General features: G+C 44.3%; 1 protein-coding gene across 2 annotated transcripts in view; it reads left to right on the top strand.

The window, feature by feature from the left end:
• Nucleotides 1–16,273, top strand: part of p2rx5 (purinergic receptor P2X, ligand-gated ion channel, 5) — a 55,417-nt gene that overhangs the window by 16,693 nt on the left and 22,451 nt on the right. The gene's annotated exons all lie outside the window — the stretch shown is intronic.

Below are 16,273 nucleotides of genomic sequence, written 5' to 3'. Positions count from 1 at the left end.
CAACAATGGGAAATTATTTATGTGTTGCTGGCAAATTCTGTTGTTTATATTGTGCGATCTTCTAATACAATTAATAATTTGTAATTTACAATTTGTGAATTTCCCCTTGGGATTAATAAAGTATCTATCTATCTATCTATCTATCTATCTATCTATCTATCTATCTATCTATCTATCTATCTATCTATCTATCTATCTATCTATCTACTCAGACTACCACTTCTACTGTTCATTAACTAGTACCTCAGTCTGTTTCCAACTGTTTCAGACAAACAGTTGGAGACATTTATAAACAGAACCCTGCAACAGCATCTGCCAAGCCATGCATAGTACACTAAGTGCAACACCCACACCATGTCTTGGTAAGTTCCAATATAACAGTGATGGTTCTTTTTCCTGAAGGGCATTACCAGGTCTCAGAAAAAGATTAATGTGTGATCCATCTCATAATGATGTTACAGCTGGAGCCTAGACAGATGAAAGTTAAAAGTTGGAAGCTAAAGGCTGTCCCAGGAAAGCTGTTAATTTATACTAATAAAAGGCAAAGCCCTCACTGACTCACTCACTCACTCACTCACTCACTCACTCACTGACTGACTCATCACTAATTCTCCAACTTCCTGTGTAGGTAAAAGGCTGAAATTTGGCAGGCTCATTCCTTACAGCTTACTTACAAAAGTTGGGCAGTTTTCATTTCGAAATTCTACATGTAATGGTCATAACTGGAAGCTATTTTTCTCCATTTACTGTAATGGAGTTGAGCTTGATGGCCGTGGGGGCGGAGTTTCGTGTGACATCATCACGCCCCACGTAATCACGTGAACTGACTTTTAACGCAGTACGTAAAAAACCAGGAAGAGCTCCAAAAGGCGCCGAAGAAAACATGCATTATATAATTGAGAAGGCAGCGAAACAATAAGAAGCGAGCGAGTGACATATATACAACCATATTCATGAGTGCTGCTACTTCGTAAACAAAGCACTTTATTCGCCATGGCATGCAGGCTGTAGTGCACGTCAACTCGATCAGAATTGCGCGATCACATTCGAAAAAATATATCTTTTCAAGTTCTATTTAGTCCATATGTGTCAAACTCAAGGCCCGTGAGCCACATCCGGCCCGGCGTGTAATTATATCCATCCCGCGAGATCATTTTATATATTATTGTTATTAATGGCCCGGTGATATGAAGCGCTGGTAACACAATAAACTACAGATCCCATAATACAGCACAGCTGCCTTGCCGAACATTTACCGCGTTAATCAAGTCTAGCTTATGTTGCTAGCCCACACGATGCCGAAGAGAAAAGTTGATTCTGAAAATAGAGCCCTTAAAAACCGATGGGAGGCTGAGTATATGTTTACTGACATTGCTGGTAAACCCGTGTGTCTCATTTGTGGAGCTAATGTGGCTGTAATTACAGAATTTAATCTAAGGCGGCACTATGAGACAAAACATCAGGATAACCTGAAAGACCTGAATGCAATGCAGAAGATACAGAAAGCAGAAGAGTTAAAGAAGAATCTGACACTTCAGCAGACGTTTTTACCTGTGCAAAATCACAATGTGATTTCAAGTGAAGCTGCTTTTATGGGAGACACAAATGCACCAGTGCAACTTGCCCCACTTTCCCTGTTGCCAAGTAATGTTGAACCAAGTCGGCACAACGGTGTTCCCAAATACGCACTTTGCTGATAAACTGAGTGCACTGCGCACTGAGTTCACACAGCGCTTTGGTGACTTTGAAGAACAAAAAAAGAATTTTGAGTTGTTTCAGCAACCCATTTGCCGTCGATGTGGAAACTGCACCTGTGCAGATTCAGATGGAGGTGATTGAGCTGCAGTGTAATGGCACAATGAAGGCAAAGTACGATACTGCAGGGCCCGCACAATTTATTCACTCCATTCCCGCAGAAATGCTCCAGCTTCGTGTACATGCGGCTCGAACCTTGTGCATGTTTGGTAGCACATATCTGTGTGAGAAGCTCTTCTCAGTAATGAAGACTAACAAAACAGCACACAGGAGTCGCCTCACTGATGAGCACCTGCGGTCCATCCTGAGAATCTCCACAACACAGAACCTCACACCAAACATAAACAAACTTGTTGCCAAAAAAAGATGCCAGGCGTCCAGCTCTGATAAAATGACATATGAGCAAAGACATGTTCATATTTGAATTTGTATAATTTAGACAGGATATATTTTTATGGAGAGCAAAATATTATAAGTTGTTTAAGGTTCGAGTTGATTTATTCCGGAATAATATTCCTGTCTGTTTTTATTCATATTTATGTTCAAAAAAGTTGTTTTAAAAGTTTAGTTTTAGTGTGTTCAATAAATGTTTATCCTGTTCGGCCCACGACCTAAAGTGTGTTTTGGATTTTGGCCCCCTGTGCAATTGAGTTTGACACCCCTGATTTAGTCGACACAAATATCTTTGGTTGTAATGTAAGGTGAATTTACTCTTTACATTTGTATGGTGAAGAAAAATTTATGCAATGATGCCTACATTTAACTTACATTCCTACCAAACATATTTCTTTTTTTTTTTTTTTTTATTAATTTTATTATAATCAATACATAGTAATCAAGTTTTTACAAAAAAAAATTATGCTAAGAACAGATCGATCCCCACCCTTGAGAGAGAGAGCAAGCCAAATGGTGTAAAATTTAAGGCTTGTAAAAAATACCTAAATCAACAAATTCTCTGTGCTTTATAAACTCATTTCAAAATATTACTGATTAGATCCTGCCATGTTTTGAAAAAGTCTGCACAGATCCTCTAACTGAGTATTTGATTTTTCCAATTTCAAATAATATAACACATCAGTTTCCCACTGACTTAAAAGAGGAGAGTTTGGGTTCTTCCAGTTTATCAGAATAAGTCTGCGTGCCAACAGTGTAGTGAATGCAATCACAATTTGTTTGTCTTTCTCCACTTTAAGACCCTCTGGAAGAACCCCAAACACAGCTGTTAATGGGTTAGGAGGGATTGTGAGTCCAAGACTGTCTGAGAGGTAATTAAAAATTTTTGTCCAGAATAATGTTAATTTGGTGCAGGCCCAGAACATGTGACCCAGTGAGGCTGGGGCTTGGTTGCAACGTTCGCAGGTTGGATCATGCCCTGGAAACATTTTGGAGAGTTTTAGTCGAGACAGATGTGCTCGATATATAATTTTGAGTTGTATAATTGTATGCTTTGCGCATATGGAGCTTGAGTGAATTCTCTGCATTGCTACTTTCCACTCCTTTTCTGATATATTAATTGAGAGGTCATTTTCCCAGTGTCCTCTTGGATCTTTGAAAGGAAGGGATTGTAAAAGGATTTTATATATTGTAGAGATGGAGTCTAACTCCTTGAAATTGAGCAATATTTTTCCAGCGTGGATGAGGGTGCAAGATGAGGAAAATCTGGAAGGTTCTGTTTAACAAAGTTCCTGATTTGAAGATAGTGAAAGAAATTTGTAGCTGGAATGTTAAATTTGGAACGTAATTGTTCATAGGATGCAAAGGCGTTGTCTATATAAAGATCTCTAAGCAAGTTAATTCCAAATTTTTCCAGATATTAAAACTGCATATGTTTGTGAGGGTTGAAAGAGGTGGTTCTTTTGCAGGGTGCCACAGAAAGAAGCTTCTCCGTCTTAAAATGCTTTCTACATTGGTTCCAGATTCTAAGTGAGTGGAGCACAATTGGGTTATTAGTGTATTGCCGATAGCGTGTGTTTATTGGGAGCAGAGCAGGAATACAAAGAAGTACTGCAGGATTTTACTTCTATTGCGGTCCATGCCTGTGTATGTTCTTCTATTTGTGTCCAGGTTCTTATCGCTGTATATTTGCGCCCAGTAATAAAACTGGAAGTTAGGTAGAGCCATGCCACCTTCTGCCTTTTGTCTTTGTAGGGTCGCTCTTTTGATGCGTGGATGTTTAGAATTCCAAATAAATGAGGTTATTGTTGAATCTAATTGCTTAAAGAACGATTTATTAATGTATATTGGTATGTTTTGAAATAAAAAGGAGCTTAGGAAGAATATTCATCTTAACAGTGTTAATTCTTCCAGCTAGTGTGAGATGAAGGGTTGACCATCTATGCAAGTCTTGTTTAATTTTTTCCATGCAGGCACGAAATTTTGTTGATATAGAACTTTATGTTTACTTGTGATGTTTACCCGAGGTATTTAAACTGTTCTGCAATGATAAAAGGAAGGGTGTCTAATCTAATATTATATGCTTGCGAATTCACGGAAAGAGTACACTTTTATTCAGATTAATTCTGAGACCAGAGAGCTTTTGAAATTCTGTGAGTGCTGCTAAGACTGCAGGCACAGAATTTTCTGGGTCCGATATATACAGTACCATGTCATCTGCATATAATGAGATTTTCTGTTCCAGTCCTTCTCTGCTAATCCCCTTTATCTGATCAGTATTTCGACAATGTATTGCCAGTGGTTCAATGGCAATTGCAAACAGCAGTGGTGACAAAGGGCATCCTTGTCTTGTGCCACGTTCTAGTTTAAAGTAGTCTGAGCAAATGTTATTGATGCAAACTGAAGCTTCTGGGTTAGTATACAGTAATTTAATCCATGCACAAATGTTGGGCCAAACCCAAACTTCTCCAAAATAGTAAAAAGGTATTTCCATTCAATCATGTCGAAAGCTTTTTCTGCATCCAATGATAATAATATTTCTGGGGTGTTTGATTTAGTTGGTGAGTATATTACATTAAACAGGCGTCGAAGATTTGAAGATAAGTGTCGGCCCCTAATAAATCCAGTTTGGTCTTGTGATATTACCGAGGGGAGCACTTTCTCCATCCTTCTAGCTATGATTTTAGAGAGTATTTTAACGTCGTTATTCAGAAGTGAAATTGGTCTGTATGATGCACATTGTAATAAGTCCTTATTTTGTTTTGGAAAGACAGTGATTAGTGCTTGGCGAAAGGTTTGTGGAAGAGATTGGTTATCTCTGGCTTCTGTAAATGTTGCTAATAGGAGGGGAGCTAGCTGAGCGGAGAATTTCTTGTAAAACTCTGCAGGGTAGCCGTCAGGGCCTGCTGCTTTTCCACCTTGGAGTGACTTTATAGCATCCAGTAATTCTGATAATGACAGAGGTTTATCGAGTTCCTCCACACTAAAAGCGTCAATTTGTGGTATCTGTAATTTATCCAGAAATGCATTAGATTGTATATTGTCTTCTTTAAACTCCAAACATATTTCTGTCGACTAAATAAAAATTCCTTCTATTTAAAATTTAAATAGAACTTGAACAGATATGATAGTTCATAATATCCACGCAGACTTGCACGTAAGAGTGGGAGTCATCCGTTTTAACAAACAGCGTATTGCACTGATACTGAAATAGCCTGCCCATTTAATTATTTAGGAATGGATAAATAAATTAAGATTTTGTACAAATAATGTTTTTCATTTTTCTTCCTTGATGGATTCTGCCACCGCCAGCAACAGTTGCTCGCACCCCAAAGAGGGTATATATTTTTATATTTTATATATATATTGTGAACGCTGGCCCCGGCACAGACAGACGGACATCATATTTTGCTCCCCACACACCGTTTATTTACAATATTCTCCAATATACAAAAGTCACGTGCACTCACAACCCCAGCGCCCTTGGCACTGAATCCCCCAAAGTCCAGGGCCCACAGTCTCTGTGCCTTTGTCCTGGCCGCCTCCTGTCCTCGCTCTCCAGCTCAGTCCGCTTCCTCCCGACTTCCACCAATGACTGGAGGGAGGCGGCCCCTTAAATAATGCCCCGGATGAGCCCCAGGTGTTTCGGTCCTTAGCCACGCCCCAGCGTGGCGGAAGTATCGGCCGTCTTCCTGGCAGCTCTCCGGGTGCCACGCAAAGTCTTCCCCCCGGCACTTCCTGGTGTGGCAGAAGTGCCGGGCTCCCGGGATAATTAGGCACCGGGCGCCACCTGGCGGTGGCCACGGGTCCCTACAGGGCTGGGCTTCAAAGCCCTGTACCCGAGGCCCCCTGCCTAACCAGGACGGACGCCCCACTCTGTCTGGAGGAGGCACTCGCCCTCCTCCGGTCCTCCAAGCGTCGGCGGGCTCCAGCCCCAACCGCCAACCGCACGGGATAAACCGGCATCGGGGCGCCGCCTGGCGGTGACCACGGGCCCCTACAGGGAAGGGCTTCCATGCCCTCAACCCGTGGCCCCAACAGAACCAGGGCGGGCGCCCCTCGCGGTCTGGAGGAGGCACAAGCCCTCCTCCGTCCTCCTGGCGTCCCGGCGGGCTCCGCCCGGCGGGGCCACATGCCCACCGCTAGCGAGGACACGTGGGTCGAGCGGCACAACCGAAAGGGCAGCACGTCCCCAGCGAGGGTCCTACTATGTCCCCAGGGTCCAACACGGCACCCTGGGACATCTGTCTTCGGCACCCTCGCCGGCAAGCGTCCCCTGTGGTCTGCGCCGCGCTCTACGCCCCCGCCGTTCCCCCCAGCGGGGTCACTGTAGGCCTCCCGGCGTGGAGCACTCCAGCGGCGCGCCCGTTCAAGCGGGCAGGTCCCGTCGATGTCGGCCTCAGCGCTCGTCGGTGCCGGGCCTGTAAAATAAAGGAAAAGAGGGCCAGAAGCACAGCCAGGACACTCATCCCAGCGCCCGTAGGTCTCCCGTATCGACCGTGCTCCTGCCCCCTCCGACAGCCCCCAACTTGCCTGCTGAAGTCCTCCGCCGCAGGTTCCATGCCCGTCCGCTGCGTCGCGGCACGCTCGCAGGCGGCTCGCCCAGCCGCCCAGGGGATCTCCTCTGCCCGTACAGAGGACGGCCCTTCTCCGGACGCGCGCACCCAGCGCCAGCGCCCTCTACTATCGGAGGAACCGGCATTCACCCGCCGGTTCCTCCTTCTTTTCTTGGGCGCTGGCGGTCTGGGTCTGAGCACAGCAAAGCTCAAATCCAGCCCGTCTGCGTCCAGGCAAGCGACAGGAGACAGCTGCGGGCTTGAAGCGCAGGGCGCTAGGACCCAGGGCACTCAGCAGCCCGATCCTACCAGCCCTTGCGTGTTCGATCTCCCAGCCTCGCTAGCTGTCTGCACCGCCGCATCCGCTGTTGGGAAGTTGCCTACTCGGAGCCGCTCGTCCTGTAAACAGTCACGGCCATGTTCGGCGAACCCCCCCACTTGCTTTACGGGGACGGTAATACTCACCACCCCCGCCGTGTTCTGCCGGCCTCCGGTTCCAGCGCCGCGCCGATCCTCCGTGTCACGCGGCGTCTCTCCCGACGCGACCGCCTTTCCGTCAGCTGCTCACACTGAGCGGCAAGAACACGTAGCAGCTCCTCTAAGGATGGCTTGGCGGGCCGAAGGGACTCCTCCGGCGCACGCCGAGCCGCTGGGGAGAGAGAGGGACAGACGTCGGGGGGCTTACCTGTCCATCAGCTCCACGCGACGCCTGCCTCCTCTGGGCCCTCCCTCTGGCCCAATCGGGTCTCGGTTTGGCACGAGACTGGCATTCGTTGGGCCGCCTCTATCCAATCATCGGCGGCACGCAAGACACACCGGCCAATCCCGTGCCTGTCAGCGGGCGGGACATCCGGCCCGCGGCCATCTTGCCTCCCCTGCTCCGAGTGCGGAGACGTGCCTCTTCGCCGCGTTGTGACTGCGGCGATTCCTTGAGCCGCAGCGGCTCCGAATCCGCAGCCCTCTTCGCCGCCTCGCCCGCGCTGCCGACAGCCCGTGGCCGGCGTGCCTCGCCACGGACGCGGATCGGTTCGTCCCTCCTGTCGAAACAAAGGTAAGTCCGACCCGAAGGCCGATGATTGCAGGGCAGGGCACTCACCTCCCGAATCCCATCATGCCTCGGCGTGGCCTTGGGCGGCGCCGGCCTGGCTGTTCGTCCCGGCAGCGCGACTTTCGGAGCCCGCTGCGCTCCGGCGATGTCGGGTCCTCCTCCGCACCCGGGGAAAGCCATTCTGCTGTCCGGTGGCGGTTTCTGGGGCGCTCAGCGGTTGTGCACGGGCGCTCAGCGGCCAGTGTGTGGGGTCCGCTGCTGCGCTGGGCCGTTCACAGAAATAGATTGATTGAACCCAGGTCCCCGCCTTGTCCCAGGCGGAGCATCCTGCCGACTACGCCACTGTGAACGCTGGCCCCGGCACAGACAGACGGACATCATATTTTGCTCCCCACACACCGTTTATTTACAATATTCTCCAATATACAAAAGTCACGTGCACTCACAACCCCAGCGCCCTTGGCACTGAATCCCCCAAAGTCCAGGGCCCACAGTCTCTGTGCCTTTGTCCTGGCCGCCTCCTGTCCTCGCTTTCCAGCTCAGTCCGCTTCCTCGTGGCGGAAGTATCGGCCGTCTTCCTGGCAGCTCTCCGGGTGCCACACAAAGTCTTCCCCCCGGCACTTCCTGGTGTGGCGGAAGTGCGGGCTCCGGGATAATTAGGCACGGCGCCGCCTGGCGGTGGCCCGGGTCCCTACAGGGCTGGGCTTCAAAGCCCTGTACCCGAGGCCCCTGCCTAACCAGGACGGACGCCCCACTCTGTCTGGAGGAGGCACTCGCCCTCCTCCGGTCCTCAAGCGCCCCGGCGGGCTCCAGCCCCAACCGGCAACCGCGCGGGATAAACCGGCATCGGGCGCCGCCTGGCGGTGACCACGGGCCCCTACAGGAAGGGCTTCCATGCCCTCAACCCGTGGCCCCAACAGAACCAGGACGGGCCCCTCGCGGTCTGGAGGAGGCACAAGCCCTCCTCACGTCCTCCTGGCGTCCCGGCGGGCTCCGCCCGGCCGGGGCCTATATATATATATATATATATATATATATATATATATATATATATATATATATATATATATATATATATATATATATACTAATAAAAGGCAAAGCCCTCACTCACTCACTCACTCACTCACTTACTGACTCATCACTAATTCTCCAACTTCCGTGTGGGTGGAAGGCTGAAATTTGGCAGGTTCATTCCTTACAGCTTCCTTACAAAAGTTGGGCAGGTTTTATATCGAAATTCTACGCGTAATGGTCATAACTGGAAGCTGTTTTCTCCATTTACTGTAATGGAGATGAGCTTGAATGCCGTGGGGGCGGAGTTTTGTGTGACATCATCACGCCTCCCACATAATCACGCAGTACATAGAAAACCAGGAAGACCTCCAAAAGCGCTGAAGAAAACATGCATTATATAATTGAGAAGGCAGCGAAACAATAAGAAGCGAGCGAGTGACATATACAACCATATTCATGAGTTCTGCTACTTCGGAAACAAAGCACGATGTAAACCTACACTTTAAATTAAGTTCATAGACAGGCTGCCGCTGGCGTTTGTAATTTAGTGCCTGCCCATATAAGGCCGTCCGTCAGCGGCAATCCAATAGCAAACTCCCACTAAATATTCACGGGTGAAGGACTGTGCTTATGGAGAGGAAGATGAGATGGTCAGGGTGGTGTTTGACACAAACTCAGCGAAACTGCGAGAAAGTTTTAAGTGCCAGGACTAAGGTAACATTAAATACAGCCATGGACATAGCACGAGATGGCATCAGCACAGCTGGGAACCTTCGATACATGTACACCGGCCTCACGTGAACTGGCGAGTGCACAGATAAAAAGCAACAGTTCCAAAGAGCGCTGAACAAAAACCGAATTACACAATTGAAAAGGCAGCAAAAAATATGAAGCGTCTGATACATACAAGCATATTCATAAATCCAGCTACTGCGGAAACAAAGCACACGGTGGAAAAAGTCAATGTCCCGCTAAAGGAAGACAGTGTAAAAAAAACCCGTGCATGCAGTGTGTCAGGTCTCAGATAAAGAAGAAGACGAGCTGTTTATTGATGCAGTAAGAAACGAATCGATGAATGAAACCTGTCATCTTTACAGCGATTGACAAACACGGAATGTAACTTGAACACAACACACCCTACAAATACGAACCTGATTGAAAGAAATAATGATAATCAAATCCTTGATGACAGCAACACTCAGTAACACTCACAAAACAAATACTGTATATTGACAGTCATGTTACGTTATTTTTAAAATGTTCCCTTTTCTTTTTCTAGCTTTTTTAACACACTACTTCTCCGCTGCGATACGCGGGTATATATATATATATGTATATATATATCCCGATCTACATACTCGAATAATGGATACTTTATTCGCCATGGCATGCAGGCTGTAGTGCGCGTCAACTCTATCTGAATTGCGCGATCACATTTGAAAAAATATATCTTTTCAAGTTCTATTTAGTCCATATGTGTCAAACTCAAGGCCGCGGGCCACATCCGGCCCGGCGTGTAATTATATCCGCCCGAGATCATTTTATATACTGTATTATTGTTATTAATGGCCGGGTATATGAAGCGCTGGTAACACAATAAACTACAGATCCCATAATGCAGCGCTTCAGCTGCCTTGCCGAACACTTACCGCGTTAATCAAGTCTAGCTTATGATGCTGCAAGTTATTGCGAAGCTAGCTCACACGATGCTGAAGAGAAAAGTTGATTCTGAAAATAGAGCCTTTAAAAACCGATGGGAGGCTGAGTATATGTTTACTGAACCCGTGTGTCTCATTTGTGGAGCTAATGTGGCTGTAATTACAGAATTTAATCTAAGACGGCACTATGAGACAAAACATCAGGGTAACCTGAATGCAATGCAGAAGATACAGAAAGCAGAATAATTAAATAAGAATCTGACACTTCAGCGGACGTTTTTACCCTTGCACAATCACAAAGTGATTTCAAGTGAAGCTGCTTTTATGGGAGACACAAATGCACCAGTACACCTTGCCCCACTTTCCCTGTTGCCAAGTAATGTTAAACCAAGTCGTCACTACGGTGTTCCCAAATACGCACTTTGCTGATAAACTGAGCGCACTGCGCACTGAGTTTACGGCGCTTTGGTGACTTTGAAGAACAAAAAAAGTCCGTCTACATGCGGCTCGAACCTTGTGCATGTTTGGTACCACATATCTGTGTGTGAAGCTCTTCTCAGTGATAAAGACTAACAAAACAGCACACAGGAGTCGCCTCACTGATGAGCACCTGCAATCCATCCTGAGAATCTCCACAACACAGAACCTCACACCAAACATAAACGAACCTGTGGCCAAAAAAAGATGCCAGGCGTCCAGCTCTAAAATGACATATGAGCAAAGACAACTGAATGATTTGATTTGTTATTGCTGAAAGGAACACATTTTATTTATATTTCCAGGTTTTGTTATGCAGCATGTTCATATTTGAATTTGTATAATTTTGACAGGATATATTTTTATGGAGAGCAAAATCTTTTGGGATATTTAAAATCTAAGTTTATTTTTTATATAAAATTACATAAGAGTAAATAAATTTGAATGTTTGTTCTTTTAACGTTTACTTTATTTCTAACTTGTATAATTTAGACAGGATATATTTTTATGGAGAGCAAAATATTATAAGTTGTTTAAGGTTTGAGTTGATTTATTCACGAATAATATTCCTGTCTGTTTTTACCATTCCTACCAAAGATATTTCTGTCGACTAAATAAAAATTCCTTCTATTTAAAAATTTAAATAGAACTTGAACAAATCGATAGTTCATAATATCCACGCAGACTTGCACGTAAGAGCGGGAGTCATCCGTTTTAACAAGCAGCGTATTGCACTGATACGAAATAGCTGTGTGTGTATATATGTAGATATGTATGTATATGTATATATATGTTTATATATGTGTGTGTGTATGTATATATATATATATATATATATATGTATTTGTGTGTATATATGTGTGTGTATGTATGTATGTATGTGTGTATGCATATGTATGTGTATATATGTAGATATATATATGTATGTATATATGTGTATATATATGTGTATATGTATAGATATGTTTATGTGTGTGTGTGTAATATATGACAACAACACTCATCACTCCATAACAGTGACAAAACAATTACATTGACAATCATGTTACGTTATTTTCAAAATGTTTCCTTTTCTTTTTCATTGCTTCTTTAACACACTACTTCTCCGCTGCGAAGCGAGTGAGTGAGTGAGTGAGGGCTTTGCCTTTTATTAGTATAGATACAGGTTGTATTATTTCTCTATGGCAAACTTACATAAGGTTTACTTAATACCTTCAGTACATTCTGTACTTACAACATGGCACGTTCAATAGGGCACAGTGCATTCAATAGGGCACAGTTTGGAACTGTTTGGCCTCCATGCCTTACCTACTGCAAGGCAGATCATAAACTGAGACTAACCTGTAGTCAGAGGAACAAGATATAATTAGAATATTCAATTTAAAATTAGCTTTTGGGGATTTTAATAGAACCTTCTGTTGACTATGCACTAATATGTAAGCAAACATTTTAACATAACTAAGAAAATACTTCAATCAACTTAACCTAAATAACTAACAAATGGTTCTTACTCATCCAGCTTCTAATTGCTTATGTTAATGGGAAATCAATTGTTACAACATTACTTAGTAAGAGCCTTAATTATTCAAGAATATTTATATGAAAACGTACGACTTAAATGTAAAAAACTTAAAGCTTCAATGTAAAAGCACAAACACAATTTACACATTAAGCTTACAAAATTTAAGATTAATCATTTCAATTAATTGCTGTTTCTTAGAGCAGGCAAAGTTTATTCATGGGTCTGTCCGGTGCTGGTTTTCTTTGCAGATATGCTGCAAGGTAAAAAAGATCCACATGTGTATGTTTTTCGGTGACAAAATCATTAATTTGATCAGGTCTTTATGTCCACTTGTGTTCTGGGTTTTGTAGGGAATGTAAGAAGCAGTAACATATCCATCTTCAGAAGCCTCTCCAAAATGATGCATTTGTGCAGACTTTATGTGTCCAAACCCTGCTGGTTTAATGCACCTCCTTATATTGTAGTCCACAAGTAACTGCAAATTGTCCATCTATTTTTAAGTATTATTTACGTCAGGTCCATTCAGTAATTGTTAATTCAGTGAGAACCTTGGTAAGTAGCTAAACAGTCAAAAATCTTTAAATGATGTGCTCTGTGGTGAGGAATGTACCACACTCTTTCTTCTTTTAGCGCAGGGGTGGGCAAAGTCATTCCTGGAGGGCCGCAGTGGCTGCAGGTTTTTGTTCCAACCCAATTGCTTAATAAGAAGCACTTATTGCTCTAGAAGCATTTCTGGTTCATTTTAGTTGTCTCCCTAATCACGATTTTGAACCCTTCTTGCTTATTTAAGTCTTAAACAGCTTCAGTCTCGGTTTTTAATTGCTCCTTATTAGCAATAAGATGTAAATGACAAAAGAAACCAGCAGTTATCCTTTTTGCTTGTTACCCTTTACACCTGTGTGTATTTATTGTGCATTATTTGGTTTAATTAAATACTTGGAAGGAAAGAGAAGAGAAAAAAGTGAAGGACTGAGGATTACCTATCTGTTTTACACTTCAAAGTATTTGGATGATAACCTTAGAATGGAAAAAAAAATCTAGGATATGAGAATGACTTGACATAGCAGAGTTAAAGCACTAACAAGCCATGAAATGTAATTATTGGCAAGGATTGTTTTCTAATTAAGCAACTGGGTTGGAACAAAAACTGCCCTCCAGGAATGACTTTGCCCACCCCTGTTTTAGCAGTAACTTTTCTGTGAGTACCTTAATAGCATATCCTTTATCCAAAATGTCTTGCATAAAAATTTTGAAATCTTCATAGAATGTTAGGGTCTTTTTAAGTTTTCTCTTGAGGCCAATAGCATGCTGTTTTGCGATGCAACATTCGTTCAACATTTTAAGTGTCTCACCTTTAAAAGGCAGATTAATGCAATAGTGTCCATCCACTAGTTTTGCTTAGTCTGAGACTATGTGCATGAACTTAATGTCTTCTTGTGACATTTCCTCTTTTTCATCACAGCTGTGCTCTGTGCGCTGAAATATGGCAGTCTTCCATATGTTAATTCTAGTGTTAATGAAGCCTTTATTGGAAGTACAAAACAGAAAAGTGAAACCATGCCTATGGCAAGTGACTGTTTTCTTATCTATTTTGTTTCAAGCCCAACATTTGGTGATGTCTGTCTAGAACTCATCTTTTCAAATAAAGACAGAATTATAAAAATAGAACTTATTGATACTTTAAGCAATAGTGAACACAACTTGATAAAATTTAAAAATGTCTTTGAAAACACAAAAAAAAGACATTGTGAGGGATAGCCTGGAGCCTGGCCCATTCAGGATGCCCTAGACCTGGAAGGACAAGGGCAGACAGCTTACACGGAGTTTTGTCTGCTCCAGGAGGCTAGATGGCAGCCAAACCAGGCTGGGATCCCTGCATGGGTGCTCACAAGGCATGCCGTGTATTACAGTTTCAAGGGACAGTCCATTTGGATCCATTGGGGGCTGAGAGTTGCGGTATTTGGGAGTCCCTACTCTGTGGAGTTCCAACCACACCCAGAAGTGCTTTGGAGCCGCAGCTTCATATAACTGGAGGTACTCCCGGGTTTTGGATAAAAGGAGCTGGTGTAGGTAGTGCACTTGTGAAATTAGAATGTTGATACTAAAAAAGGAGGGTAAGCAGATACTAAGGAGGCAGAAAAATAATTAAATAAAGACTTGGACAATCTTCAGAACTCGAAAAACACTTAAAAATACAGTTTAATATAGAAATGATGACCCAATGAAACAAAACTAACAAAAAAATTGTTTAATTACCTAAGCAGGTGAACAGTCAAAACAATTATCCCAGGAATGTATTAACCTTAAAAATAACAAAAATCTAAGCCTTCTGGCCTACACCTCTAGCCCTTTTTACTTGTCTAGCCACTTAGCAATGGCTTCCTCCCAACCCCAAGACCCTCTTTATACTCACTGCAGGGGCATTTAAACCTTGGTCACAGAACCCGTCCAGGTAAGTCTTCACAAATATTTATAGGTTATCAGGTCCAATGCTCAGAGATCTGCAGGTATCCCTGAGCTGCCTTTAGTAGCACTAGGTGTTCTTCAAATGTCTCACAGGACAGAGTAAGATTGGTAAGGGCCAGACTCTTTCCTCCCCAGTACTCCTACAAATTTAACCCCCAGTGTGCATATTGTTCTGTGATCACATGATTGGCAGTTTAAAAGTGCAGGCTATTTGCATTAACTAACAGGTGAACCTAATAAAGAACCCACTCAGTGTGTATACATATTTTGTAAAAGTGTGTGTTTCTCTTTTGTGTGGTATTTTTGTTACTTAATTTAATACATTTGGCTTATTGGTTTTACTATTAGGGGATAGAAAGCATTACTTTGACTTTGACCACTTAAAAGCTATCCAGGCTGACAACAACATTTGCCAGGATGAATTCAGTGTAAGTTTCATAAATGTTGTTTTCAGATCTATTTCAGCTTGTAAATCCATAAAGGATTTTTCAGATTAAATGTCTTTGCCATGTGCGCAGTTTTTGCATTTCATTCAGTCATATACTGTATTTTTTCCATCCATCCATCCATCCATCCATCCTCTTCAGCTTATCCGAGATTGGGTCGCGGGGGCAGCAGCTTGAGAAGAGATACCCAGACTTCCCTCTCCCCGACCACTTCTTCTAGCTCTTCCGGGGTAATCCCGAGGCATTTCCCGGTTAGACGTTCCCGGAACACCTCACCAGGGAGGCGTCCAGGAGGCATCCTGATCAGATGCCCAAGCCTTACAGCTCAGCTCCTTTTTCACCACGACAGACCGATGCAAAGCCTGCATCACTGCGGACGCCACACCAATCCGCCTGTCGATCTCACGCTCCATTCTTCCCTCACTCGTGAACAAGACCCCGAGATACTTGAACTCCTCCACTTGGGGCAGGATCTCGCTCCCAACCCTAAGAAGGCACTCCACCCTTTTCTGGCTGAGGACCATTGTCTCGGATTTGGAGGTGCTGATTCCCATCCCAGCCGCTTCACACTCAGCTGCGAACCAATCCATAGAGAGCTGAAGATCATGGCCTGATGAAGCAAACAGGACAGCATCATCTGCAAAAAGCAGTGACCCAATCCTGAGTCCAACAAAACGGACCCCCTCAACGTCCTGGCTGCGCCTAGAAATTCTGTCCATAAAAGTTATGAACAGAATCGGTGACAAAGGGCAGCCCTGGCGGAGTCCAACTCTCACTGGAAACGGGTTCGACTTACTGCCGGCAATGCGGACCAAGCTATGATACCGATCGTACAGGGACCGAACTGCTGTTATCAGGGGGTACCTCATACTCTCGGAGTACCCCCCCACAAGATTCCCCGAGGGACATGGTCAAATGCCTTTTCCAAGTCCACA

Source organism: Polypterus senegalus, chromosome 6 (assembly GCF_016835505.1).
Source record: "Polypterus senegalus isolate Bchr_013 chromosome 6, ASM1683550v1, whole genome shotgun sequence".
In the NCBI taxonomy this organism is placed as follows: domain Eukaryota; kingdom Metazoa; phylum Chordata; class Cladistia; order Polypteriformes; family Polypteridae; genus Polypterus; species Polypterus senegalus.
This window is presented reverse-complemented; position numbering and strand designations above follow the sequence as displayed.